Genomic DNA, 14,559 nt, shown 5'->3' with positions numbered 1-14,559 from the left:
CCAAGCATGGGCAAGTACGGAGGATCTCACATAACTTTCAGGATCCATGGTATCAGCAGATAAGTGACTACAGTTTCAAACATGAATGAATAATTTCCTCTTATTGATGCTAACACATTTCTTCTAATTAGAACATAGAACATAGAATAGTACAGCACAGTACAGGCCCTTTGGCCCACAATGTTGTGCTGACCCTTAAACCCTGCCTCCCATATATCCCCCCACCTTAAATTCCTCCATATACCTGCCTAGTAGTCTCTTAAATTTCACCAGTGTATCTGCCTCCACCACAGACTCAGGCAGTACAATCCACACACCAACCACTCTCTGAGTAAACAACCTTCTGCTAATATCCCCCTTGAACTTCCCACCACTTACCTTAAAGCCATGTCTTCTTGTATTGAGCAGTGGTGCCCTGCGGAAGAGACGCTGGCTATCCACTCTATCTATTCCTCTTAATATCTTGTACACCTCTAACATGTCTCCTCTCATCCTCCTTCTCTCCAAAGAGTAAAGCCCTAGCTCCCTTAATCTCTGATCATAATCCATACTCTCTAAACCAGGCAGCATCCTGGTAAATCTCTTCTGTACCCTTTCCAATGCTTCCACATCCTTCCTATAGTGAGGTGACCAGAACTGGACACAGTACTCCAAGTGTGGCCTAACCAGAGTTTTATAGAGCTGCATCATTACCTCACAACTCTTAAACTCTATCCCTCAACTTATGAAAGTTAACACCCCATAAGCTTTCTTAACTACCCTATCTACCTGTGAGGCAACTCTCAGGGATCTGTGGACATGTACCGTCAGATCCCTCTGCTCCTCCACACTACCAAGTATCCTGCCATTTACTTTGTACTCTGCCTTAGAGATTGTCCTTCCAAAGTGTACCACCTCACACTTCTCCAGGTTGAACTCCGTCTGCCACTTCTCAGCCCACTTCTTCATCCTATCAATGTCTCTGCAATCTTCGACAATCCTCTACACTATCCACCACATCACCAACCTTTGTGTCATCTGCAAACTTGCCAACCCACCCTTCTACCCCCACATCCACATCGTTAATAAAAATTATGAACAGTAGGGGTCCCAGAACTGATCCTTGTGGGACACCACTAGTCACAACCCTCCAATCTGAATGCGCTCCCTCCACCATGACCCTCTGTCTTCTGCAGGGAAGCCAATTCTGAATCCACCTGGCCAAACTTCCCTGGATCCCATGCCTTCTGACTTTCTGAATAAGCCTACCGTGTGGAACCTTGTCAAATGCCTTACTAAAATCCACGTAGATCACATCCACTGCACTACCCTCATCTATATGCTTGGTCACCTCCTCAAAGAACTCTAACAGGCTTAGACACGATCTGCCCTTCACAAAGCCATGCTGACTGTTCCTGATCAGACCATGATTCTCTAAATGCCCATATCTATCTCTATCTATCTCTAAGATTATCTATCTCTAATCCTATCTCTAAGAATCTTTTCCAACAGCTTTCCCACCACAGACGTAAGGCTCACTGGTCTATAATTACCCGGATTATCCCTACTACCTTTTTTGAACAAGGGGACAACATTTGCCTCCCTTCAAACCTCCGAAACTATTCCCGTGGATAACAAGGACATAAAGGTCATGGCCAGAGGATCTTATTAATTAATAAGAACAGTGAAACAAATTCGAAAAGAATGTCCAATATAAAATAGAGACCTTGAAAATGAGAGCAGGTTTTAATGAATCCATCATTATTTGCTCTCAAAAAGTGGGTTTGCATCCTTTTCAGTCTTTTTTTGTGTTTGCTGAGGGGGGAAGCTATAACATTTGTATCAGAGCAGTTTTGAGGTTGCTAAGAAATGCAAACCAAATGATAGATATTGTTTTTATGAGAATTCAGATTCTAATTCAGGTAGTTGCTGCTTTAGGCTTGTGTTGCACTTTAGTAACTATGCTCCTGGCCTGTGCCAATAATTTATATAACAGGTGACCTGACTTAATGAAGCATTGCAGCACATTATCTTTGACAGAGTATAGTCTGATGCAGGGATCTTAGTAATTCTTCAAAGGTCAAATCTCAAACATTTAAAAGAGAAGATAGGAGAGTGCTTCAAGAAAAAAAAACACTTCAATCTATTCTGCAATTGTACTTGAGGATGTCAGATGTAACCTCACACAACTCAGACCCTGACGTGAAAGCATGTCTTCTTCCAGTAAAGATTGAAATGGGCAATTTCAGTCTGCCATGGTTTAAAATAATGTCTACTGTAAATTTATGGCAGCCACAATCAGTTTATTACTAACTTTAATGAAGCTAAACGTACTATCATATCAACAACTAGAACTGGTACATGGCTAATATCACCTTTCTTTTTGCCAGAAACAAGCACAAGAGATTCTGCAGCTACTGGAAATATTCAGCAACATATAAACTATTGGAGGAACTCAGCAGACCAGGCACCATCTATTGAGAGCAATAAACAGCTGATATGTTAGTCCATGACCCTTCATCAGGACTGGAAAGGATGGGAGAAGAAACCAGAACAAGAAGGTAAAAGGAGGGGAAGGAGAATAAGATAGCAGGTGATAGCGGAAATAAAGTGAGGGGGAAAGTGGGTGGGTGATGGAGGGGTGTTGAAGTAAGAAGCTGGGAGGTGATAGGTGGAAGAGGTATGGGACTGAAGAAGAAGGAATCTGATAGGAGAGGACAGTGGAAGAATGGGAAACAGGAGGGAGGTGATGGGCATGAAAGGAGAAGAGGTGAGAGGGGACCAGAACAGGGAATAGAAAAAGTAGAGAAAGGGGAAGTAGGAGAAAGTTAGAGAAATCAATGTTCATGCCATCAGGTTGGAGCATACCCAGGCGCAATTTTAGTTGTTGCTCCACCAACCAGAGATTGGCGTCATCGTGGTAGAATGGGAATGGGAAGCGAGTTGGAATAGATGGCCATTGGAAAATCACACCTTTTGTGGCGGATGGAGTGAAGGTACTTAATGAAGTTCCAACCTCAGTTCGAAGTATTGGGAATTTGTGAAGTTGACTCCATGTTCTGTCAATCAAATCGAGCATAAAAGGCATTGAGCTCATCTGGGAGCAAAATCTTGTTGTCACCTATGTCACTTGGTTTTACTTTGTAGGAGGTGATAGCATTCAAGCCCTACCATAGCTGTTGAATATCCTTCTGTGATTGCAGTTTGGTCCAGAATAGTACTTCACGTGTGAGATGGCTTTCTGGAGAACATACTTGTACTTACCTTGGCACTGAACTAGCCATCAGCAGATTGTGGATTATCCAGGGCCTCTAGTGGGGAAGACTGAATGATATTGTGGGAACACACTCATCTATGTGTGTCATTATAAATCCACGGTTACCATGGAATATTCATTCAGATCCTCTGATGTGGCCTTGATTATAGCCCAGTCCACCGACTCGAAACGATCTTATAGCCTGGTTGAAGTCTCACCATTTGAAAGGCATTGGGTTAGGTTGTTTCCTGTTTGCCAATATTTTTTGGTGGATGAAAACTGTGGTCAGGCTCATGAAAGAGAGCTCTCTTGGCAAGCACAATGGTTGTTCCAGGCTGGGAGAACAAGAATGTGACAATACAGCTACCTCTGAGCACCACAAAGAGTTTATCATGAAGCATAGACTACTGCCTCTTGCCTTCATGCAGTGCAGACAAATAATAGACAATTTTTCAGTGTGGTATCTGCGAATAACATTGAGACAACCACACAGATTTAAACCACCACTTTACATTTTGTTTGAAGTTCAGGTGCAAATTTCAGATGGACCTGTTTGATTCCAGCTCAAAGTTTTGTCTTTGAGGAAAGGGTAAGATGAGGAAGCACACACCAGTCCTCATAGAAGGATTAGAAGTGGAAAGAGTAAGAAATTTCATTTTCCTGGTGTGGTGAACTACATATAGCTGCCTGGACACACCCTCCCTTGCTTGACTGCTCCTGTGGCTCCTCCCACAGACCCCTGTATAAAGGCGATTGGAGGCCCTGCTCCTCCCTCAGTCTCCAGGATGTTGTGTGATGGTCTCTTGCTGCTGACTGCTCTCTTCCAGTGAATAAAAGCCTATATCTCGCCTCACGTCTCCGAGAGTTATTGATGGTGCATCACCTGGGTGTCAACATCTCTGAGGATCCACCCTGGACCTAACGTATTCATACAGCTACAAAGATGACATGACAGTGGCTATATTTCAATAGGAGTTAAGGAGATTTTGTATGTCACTAAAGACATACCACGCAGAGCATTAGAGCTGGCTGCATCACCATCTGTTGTGTGTGGGGGTGGAGGTGGGTGGCTTGCTACTGCACAGGGTCGAAAGAAGCTGCAGAAAGTTGTCAGCTCCAACATAGACACCAGTTCCATCATGAGCACTAGCTTCAGTAGCATTCAGGACACCTTCAAGGAGTGATATCTCAAAATGGTGGCATCCATCATTAGGGACCCCATCATCACCCAGAATATGCTCTCTTCTCATTCCTCCCATCAGGAAGGAGCTACAGGAGACTCTGAATGGATATTGAACCTATGAACACTACAGTACTTCACTACTTTTGCACTACTTATTTAATTTAATGCCCTGGGTCATATTTTTACTGTTGTGCTGTATTTTTTTCATTTGGCAGTTCTGTAAGAGCAGCTTGTTTTCAGTTTGCTCTGTATTCAACTTGTTTGGGTTATTGTTGAAGATAAGACAGAGGAGAAATGTGTGCCATTCAATTAGGATGGTTGAATTAAGGGGAGGTTTCTCTGGTGAGGGACACTAAGTTTGGGCTTGGTGTTTTGTTCAGCAGGAGATGAAGAGAGAAGACACTACCGGGAACCGGTCATACCATACGATCCGGTGGGAGACCTGTTTGTTTGAGATGGATTGCAATCAATATTCGGAAGGAGGTGTGGGTCTTCACACTGACCAAAAGCCCAGCGCATGAGTGACGGAGAGGTTCAAGATGAGCTCCAACTTGTGCACATTTGACTGTTTAATAGGAATGGGCCCTTTTCTTTTTGTTATTCTTTACTAGCCCTTTAGTTAAGATTTGTAAGGATAATTCCTATAGTCGTATGCAGTGTATTGTCTGTTATTTCGTAGTACAAATTTGTAACGGTAGCAAATTACACAGAATCCACAAACAGAGTTTGGGTGTAATTGAGCCACTTGGTGCGACTTGAGAGTGTCTTCCCTAGACTTACGCAGCCAAGGAAACCAGGGTGTTTCATATATAACTGTAATTCACCATTTTATTATTATGTATTGAATTGTACTGCTGCCGCAAAAACAGCAAATTTCGCGACATATGCCAATAGTATTAAACCAGTTTCTGATTCTGATTCTGAATTTTACTTGTTGCATTCACTGACAGCTGGAATTGCATTCAGTATATATATATAGATAAGGATATAAGTGGAAAGTCAAAGCAGGCTTGGATTATTTTTGCTAGGTTCAGAACAGCAATATGAATCTTTGTGTAGTGCAGCCAACTTCAAGGCAAATCAAACTGATGACCACTAGAATTATTAGTATAATTAGAACTCGCTTGTTACCACTTACAATGATCATTCTGTAAATGCATAAGTAGATTTTGCTGATTTCTGCTTCTAGCAGTGTCTTGGGTCAAAAATAATTTGCTTCCAGTATAATTTCAATGCTTCTGAGGTGACTAATGAATTCTATGTGGTATCTACAGACTCTGCCAGTCTGTCGAAGCAGATGGAACTTCATTTGATAGTGTTGTGTATTTAATATTTCAGTAATATCTGAGTAATCTTGTAAATACATTGTTTGATTAAGTATTCCTTGTTTATATAATACATTGTGGGTTTAAATGTAAAAGATCATAAATGATACACATCATTACACTGCCATGATATACATACGTGACCTGCTAAGGCAGTGTTTCCCAACCTTCTTTAACTCAGAGACTGAAATGATGAAGGAATAGCACATCGTGCAGGATGTAGATTAGTCAGACTAAACCCTGCTGTACAACCCTTCTGTTTTGATAGAGGTGCAAACACTTCAATACTAAATTCTAATATTATTGAAGCCAATAAACTACTTGCCAATGCCCCTCTAAGCACCTTCATACTTGATGATGCCCCCTAAAGCACCTTCTTACTTATCAATGCCCCTTTTGGACACAATATACTTTCTGGCTTTAAAACAGTCTACCTTATGTTAACATGAGAAAAATGATTCTGCTTTAAATTTTTATTTATCTTTAAACCATAGTATCTTGTGCAGTACAGCAGCTTCAATATCAATGTGATCTTTGAGCTTGATGGTTTTTAGCAAGAGTTGAATTATCTGGTTCAAGTTATGACACCAAATGCCTTAAGCCCCCATTGTATAACAATGTCCAAGCAGTTTCTGTTTTTTGTGAGTATGTGGTTCATTACACTGAAGCCTCTTTCAACAGGTAGGAGGTTGGAAAGGCAATGAAAAGTCATTTGGCTCTTTGCCAAAGAACAGGAAACTTTGTATGACAGTGTAGCCACATACCACAAAAGCTGACATTATTGAAAAGAATTTTTGGTTCTTCATCATTCTGAATTTTGATAATTTCTTCTTGCAAGCTCTCTTCCTGTTCTTCCATCTTGAAAAGAAATGGGATAATTACCCAGTCTAGAATTTCTTCAGTGACTACAGGTGTAAGCAGCACTCTTGCAAATTACCATCTATGAAAGGGAGTGTCGTACTTTCCATGCAGGGAAACTGTGAGAACATTCTTCTCCCGATGTTTTTTAAAATATTTCTAATTTTCCAATAAAAGTGGACACTGCACTTTTTGCCTGGATTAAATTGAAATTCTCACCCTGCAGTATCATATTTGGAATGTTCACTTTGTCATACAGATCGGCTGGGTATGCCACATCTCCACGTAGAAGTTCAATCTTATTTCCCAAGCTCTTGTTGACTTTGAACAAAAATTCAACCACAGTATCAAAATGATCAAATAACCATTTTAAGCATTTAAGCTTTTGACAGCCAACACACTTCAGAGTGATGAAGCAAGCATTCAAACTCTTCATTACTATCTTGGCCTGACTGATGAAATGTTTTGCTATTTAAAGGATGATCTTTAATTTTGTTGATATTATATTATAATATAATATTATAAGATTTATGCTTGTAAAAAAGTAACTGGCTGAGGATTTTAGCTGTGAGGTGTTGATGATGAATTACACAATGGATTGCAAACAGAATGGAGTTTTTTTTTCATAAATGCCGCTAAACCAGCATGGCGAACTGTTATATATGGTGCTCTGTCTGCTGAACAAGAAATCATGTTCCTAATCAAAATACTTTTATCCTCAATATACATTTTGATTACATCATCGTTTGATTCTCCAGTGACATTACTTTTAAACTTTTTACAAAAGTGAATCTCTTCATGAACTTTTCCATTGGTGATAAACCGTGTATATGCTATTAGCAATGCCTCATAGTCATGCACAGATGGTTCATTCAGTTGAATCCCAAGTTCTGTTTTTTGTAGCTCTGTGCATGGTTGATACTCAATGACTTCATTCATCTCATCAATGTGATAAGCTACAGAGTTATTACTCAGAGGAATTGTTTTTAAAATACTGGGATCCATTTTGAGCATAGTGGTGAGCACTTCTGATAGAGCATTCATTATTAAACTTTCACCAATTGTATGAGATTTTCCACACTTTGCTATCATTTTGGAAATGTTTTAAGAAGCAATGAGACCATTATCAAGGTTATTTTTAGCTTTCTAAGCAAGTGACTTGAATCTGCAACAGTTTTTAAATGCTCCTCTCATCTTCTGGAACTAAGTAATACCATAAGTAGCCTTTTCAGGCTGTCTGTTATGGAAGTGTTCCTGCAATCTTGATGGTTTCGTGGCTTCGTCAGATATTGCAAGTAAGTATTGCAAACAAGATACATGGAGTGTCATTGATCTGATGGGAATGAAATAGAACCTTACTCCAGGTATAGTATTGATGGACTTCCTGTAGTTTCTGTTTTTTACCAGGATTAGAATTCAAGGCTTCACCACCTTCAGACTCATAGAGATTTTGTTGTAAGTATTTATCCATCATTAATGGGGCTAAATTGAAATTAAAAATTAGCACAAACTGGGAATTCGTATGGGATGCTGATGACGGCAGCAAGTTGACACAGTTGGTCAGGTCTTGTGCCTCAAGTTAGGGTGCTGCTTACCACCCCCCTCCCCCACCAGCCCAAGAAACTTGAACACCCCCCCGATGATTTCTGTTTCCTTTAACGACCCTTGGGGATGGTAATGCCTCATTGGGAATCACACCGCTTAAGCAAAAATGAAATACACTCGTGTGGCATTACAAAACGTATGGTTTTGTATAAATACAAAATGAATGGTTTGTTTGGAGTATTGATTTCTACTCCTGTGGGTTTTATTTACATGTACGGCTACTGAAATTCACAAAGTTCTCGGTTTCTTCCAATATGCTTCCTAACGGTATGAGCAATCTTGTATTAGAGATTCTTATGAGTTGGTGTTCATATTACACATATTTTAAAGGAGGTTCGAGAACTTCCTTGAGACAATTGGGATACTTCATTATTTCAAGTCAGACTTAAACACATCTTGAGTTTTTCCTTAGTACATCCAGAAAAATCTGATATTGATTCATTTATCCTTCCAGTGAATTTGGATGATAATTGAGTATAGAGTCTCTAAAATAGTAATGAACACAAAACTCTGAGCTATGGCCTGGGATGATCCAGAAATTAGGATGCAAAGGATCACCGCATGCTCAAAGCAGACCAACTAGGGGTGAGTACTTCCCTTTGAGGTCACAGAATATTGCAGATATTAGTGAGGACATAAAGAGGATGAATGCATTCTCTTTAAATAGTTTCATAGGAAAGGCAAATAGTACTGCTGAAGATGAGGTTGCTGGTTTACTGTGGCAATGTACAGTGAGGAGAGGCTGTTGGTAGGGAAAAATTGCAGTGAACAGGATGAGTTGCAATGTACAAGGTGGATAAAATTGAAAAGCGTGAATACAGGACTGAAGGCATTGCATTTGAATGTGCACAGTATACAGAATAAGGTAGATGAGCGTGCAGCACAGTTGCAGATTGACAGGTATGATGTTGTAAGCATCACTAAATCATGGCTGAAAGAAGATTACAGCTGAGAGCTGAATGTCCATGGATACACATTGTATCGAAAGGACAGGCAGGAAGCCGGAGTGGGCAGTGTTGCTCTGTTGGTAAAAAATGAAATTGAATATTAGAGAGAGGTGACATAGGGCTGGAAAGTGTTGAATCATTGTGGATGGAGTTAAGGAACTGCAAGGATAAAACCTTCCCGATGGGAGTTGTATATAGACCCCCAAACAGTAGTAAGGATGTAGGCTACAAATTATAACGGGAGATAGAATTTGCATGCCAAAAGGGCAATATTACAATAGTGATGGGGAATTTCTACAGTGCCTAAGAGATGGCTATATTAACTTTTGTGTGGATGCCATTGTCCCTGTTAGAACTGTTTGCTGCTATCCCAATAATAAGCCCTGGATCACTAGTCACATCAAAGGCCTCCTAAACCAGAAGAAGAGGGCCTTTAAAGATGGTGATCGGTTGGAGCTTAAAAGAGTTCAGAAGGAACTCAGAGTACAGATAAGGAGGGCAAAGGAGCAGTATAGGAGGAAGCTAGAACAAAAGCTGCAGAAAAAAAGCATGAAGGAGGTGTGGGATGGGATGAAGATCATCACCGGATGCGGTGCAAAGCGGGGGGCGAACATAAGTGGAGATGTGGAGAAAGCGAACCAGCTGAACAACTTCTTCAACAGGTTCGACAGCTCAATCTCATCCTCACCGCAGAAATCCACACCAGGCTTACTTCCCTCACAGGAAAATAGCCACTCACAGGAGACCTTGCCCACGCCCAGGATTACGGCTGCACAGGTGGAAGGTCAACTGAGGAAGATCTGTACCAGCAAGGCGGCTGGACCGGATGGAGTTTCCCCACGATTACTGAGGGCCTGTGCGACTGAGCTGGGAGAACCACTACAGCGCATCTTCAACATGAGCCTGGAGCAGAGAAGAGTACCCAGACAGTGGAAAACATCCTGTATTGTCCCGGTACCAAAGAAACCACAACCAAAGGAGTTGAATGACTTCAGACCTGTTGCCTTGACGTCGCACGTGATGAAGACCATGGAGCGGCTGATAATACAGAATCTGAGGCCACAAACCAGGCACGCCCAGGATCCTCTTCAGTTTGCGTATAAGGAGAAGGTGGGAGTAGAGGATGCTATCACGTATTTGCTGCACAAATCACTCTCTCACCTAGATGGGGTCAGTTGTGCTGTGAGGATTACATTCCTTGACTTCTCTAGTGCCTTTAACACCATCCAGCCCAAGATCTTAAGGCACAAACTAACGGAGATGGGAGTAGACTCTCACATGGTGGATTGGATAGTGGACTACTTGACAGATAGACCTCAGTATGTGCGGTTGGGAGACTGTAGGTCTGACACGGTGGTCAGCAGCACAGGAGCGCCGGAGGGAACCGTACTCTCTCCGGTCCTGTTCACCCTGTACACATCAGACTTCCAATATAACTCGGAGTCCTGCCATGTGCAGAAGTTCGCTGATGACACGGCCATAGTGGGGTGTGTCAGGAATGGACAGGAGGAGGAGTATAGGAAACTGATACAGGACTTTGTGATATGGTGCAACTCAAACTACCTGCGTCTCAATATCACCAAGACCAAGGAGATGGTGGTGGACTTTAGGAGATCTAGGCCTCATATGGAGCCAGTGATCATTAATGGAGAATGTGTGGAGCAGGTTAAGACCTACAAGTATCTGGGAGTACAGTTAGACGAGAAGCTAGACTGGACTGCCAACACAGATGCCTTGTGCAGGAAGGCACAGAGTCGACTGTACTTCCTTAGAAGGTTGGCGTCATTCAATGTCTGTAGTGAGATGCTGAAGATGTTCTATAGGTCAGTTGTGGAGAGCGCCCTCTTCTTTGTGGTGGCGTGTTGGGGAGGCAGCATTAAGAAGAGGGACGCCTCACGTCTTAATAAGCTGGTAAGGAAGGCAGGCTCTGTCGTGGGCAAAGTACTGGAGAGTTTAACATCGGTAGCTGAGCGAAGGGCGCTGAGTAGGCTACGGTCAATTATGGAAAACTCTGAACATCCTCTACATAGCACCATCCAGAGACAGAGAAGCAGTTTCAGCGACAGGTTACTATCGATGCAATGCTCCTCAGACAGGATGAAGAGGTCAATACTCCCCAATGCCATTAGGCTTTACAATTCTACCGCCAGGACTTAAGAACTTTTTAAAAGCTATTATTAATGCTTTTTGAGATAGTGATTTAGATGCATATCATATTTTTTTACTGAGTTAAGTATTGTATGTAATTAGTTTTGCTACAACAAGTGTATGGGACATTGGAAAAAAGTTGAATTTCCCCATGGGGATGAATAAAGTATCTATCTATCTATCTTTATAGAGCAGCTCGTGGTTGAGCCCACTACAGGATCAGCTATTCTGCATTGGGTGTTGTGCAATGAACCAGAATTGATCCGAGACCTTAAGCTAAAGAACCTTTAGAGGCAAATGATCATAATATGTTCAAATTCACCCTGAAATTTGAGAAGGAGAAGCTAAAGTCAGATGTATCAGTATTACAGTGGAGTAAAGGGCATGAGAGAGGAGTTGGTCAGAAGTGATTGGAAAAAAAACTGGCAGGGATGATAGCAGAGAAGCAAAATCTGAAATTTCTAGAAGCAATTTGGAAGGCACAGGATATATACATCCCAAAGAGGAAGAAGTATCCTAAAGGAAAGATGACACATCCATGGCTAACAAGAGAAGTAAAAGCCAACATAAAAGCTAAAGGGAGGGCATGTAATAGGGCAAATACTAGAGGTAAATTAGAGGATTGGGAAGCTTTTAAAAACCTACAGAAGGCAACTAAAAAGTCATTATGAAAGGTAAAGAAGGAATATGAAAATAAGTGAGCCAATAATATTAAAGAGGATACCAAAAGTTTCTTCAGATACATAAAGTGTGAAAGGGAGGTGAAAGTGGATATCGGACTGCTGGAAAACAATGCTGGAGACGTAGTGATGAAGAACAAGGAAATGCCAGATGAATTGAAGAAGTATTTTTTGTATTATTCTTCAAGGTGAAAGACACTAGCAGTATGGTGGAAGTTCCAGATGTCAGGGGTCATGAAGTGTGTGAAGTTACCATAACCAGAGAGACAGTTCTTGGGAATCTGAAAGGTCTGAAGGTAGATGTCACCAGATGGTGTACACTCCAGGGTTCTGAGAAAGGTGGCAGAAGAGATTGTGAAGGCATTAGTAATGATCTTTCAAGAATCACTACTTTATGGAATGGTTTCAGAGGACGGGAAAACTGGAAATTTCACTCCACTCTTCCCGAAGGGAGAGAGGCAGAAGAAAAGAAACTGCAGGCTAGTTAGTCTGACCTCAGTGGCTGGGAAGATGTTGGAATCAATTATTAATCGATACCCAGGAACTTGAAACTGCTCACTCTCTCCAGTTCTGATCCCTCTATGAGGATTGGTATCTGTTCCTTTGTCTTACCCTTCATGTATTTCACAATCAGCTCTTTTGTCTTACTGACATTGAGTGCCAGGTTGTTGCTGCCACACCACTCCACTAGTTGGCATATCTCACTCGTGTACACTCTCTTGTCACCACCTGAGATTCTACCAGCAATGGTTGTATCGTCAGTAAATTTATAGATGGTATTTGTGCTGTGCCTCGCCACACAGTCATGGGTATAAAGTGAGTAGAGCAGTGGGCTAAGCACACACCCCTGAGGTGTGCCAGTGTTTATCGTCAGCGAGGAGGATATATTATCATCAATCCGCACAGATTGTGGTCTTACAGTTAGGAAGTCGAGGATCCAATTGCAGAGGGAGGTACAGAGGCCCAGGCTCTGCAACTTCTTGAAACTTCAGCTAATTTGGCAGTCGCCTAATTAGGCCAAAATGTACTGGTCCCACTGAGTCCCAATTAACTAGAATCCACTGCATTGTAAATATTTCTGATGTTCATAAATCCTCAAAAGATATTTTAAAACCATATTTTAAAATATGATAAATTATTCGTCATTTTATTCCATAAAATGACAAGAACACAAAAATAACATAAACATCATAATAATTAATTGCATTCTATTAACTAAAAGTGCGCTTTACTTGTAAATTGCAGCTCTCTCTTGCAGCTCTTCCTTTCCATTGAAATGCTCAAAGTGCCGTAGGAGTAACAGGGTTGGGAATTGCTCAAGAAATTTGAGACCCCTTTTCTTATATATTTATGGTGGAGAATGATATTGGCATACAGTTATATAGTACAGTTCCATCGCTTCTCAGAAAATCTGACCAATATTTCACTCACCTCAGCACAGAATTAATTACTCTGCAACTCCTGTTCTTGGTATTATTTATTTATTAGTATTTGCACAGTTTGGCTTCTTTTGCACTTGCTTGCTTTCCAGTCTTTGTGTGTTGTTTTCATTGATTCCATTGTTCTACTGTGAATGCCTGCAAGAAAATGAATCTCGAAGTATTTGACATATGCATACTTTGATAATAAATTTATTTTCAACTTTGAGTTTTCATGAAAATTATGTGCTTTAATGTTATCTTAAAGATAAAATAATCTGCTTTATGTGACTCTAACTCCTTTTTTAGGCTTTTCACATGGAATTGAAAGAGATCCATCCACATTTTAGCAATTCTGTTCTATCAAATCTTTTGCCCATTATTTTTGGAGTGGATAAGATTCCTGATAATTTTTATTCTATATTTATGAGAAAATTCTCTTAATTATTAGTGTGTTTCTTCTTTCCCACCATTAGGTGGACTGTAAACTACTGCTCTAAGTATAATTGATCTTTTGTTACAACTTTTCATTAAGCACATGATCCTGTGTTTATCTAATGGCAGGTGAATCACTTTTATCCTGCTGCCATTATGTTTTATCTAATAAGCCCATCTATTCCTTCTTTCGATCCTCTTATATTACCCTCTTATATTTTCTCAATATAGTGGATTTCAGTTAATTGAGACACATTAGGGCCAGTATATTTTTGTCTAATTAGCTGAAGTTTCATGGAAATTGTTAATAAGGTCTAAGAAAGACAAACTGAGTAACAAATTATGTACTTAAGTGAAATACAGAACAAATTAGAAATCTACCAATGCTACTGCAGCCCTATAAAACTATATAAGTTCCTAATACTTATCAATGGAGGAATTCACATGTGTCATATTCTTTTGACTGTAAATGAACAAAATCGTAGACACCTACATATGGACTGCCTTCGAACAATGCTATTGAAGATTGCATTCCCTAAATTTTCATTTTCATCGTAACATTCAAGATGATTGTCAATACCTTCAAATTCTTCATAGCTTCTAAATTATTGAAGTGGCAAAATTGTTTCATTTTCACTCCAGGCTGTTTCTGGCATCTTCAAGTGTGAAACTACAGTGAGCAAAACAGTTCTGAATTGTCTTACATCTTATTTCTTGCCAGCTGT

This window comes from Hemitrygon akajei, chromosome 4 (genome assembly GCF_048418815.1).
Source record: "Hemitrygon akajei chromosome 4, sHemAka1.3, whole genome shotgun sequence".
Lineage (NCBI taxonomy): Eukaryota > Metazoa > Chordata > Chondrichthyes > Myliobatiformes > Dasyatidae > Hemitrygon > Hemitrygon akajei.
Note: the sequence above shows the minus strand (reverse complement) of the source record.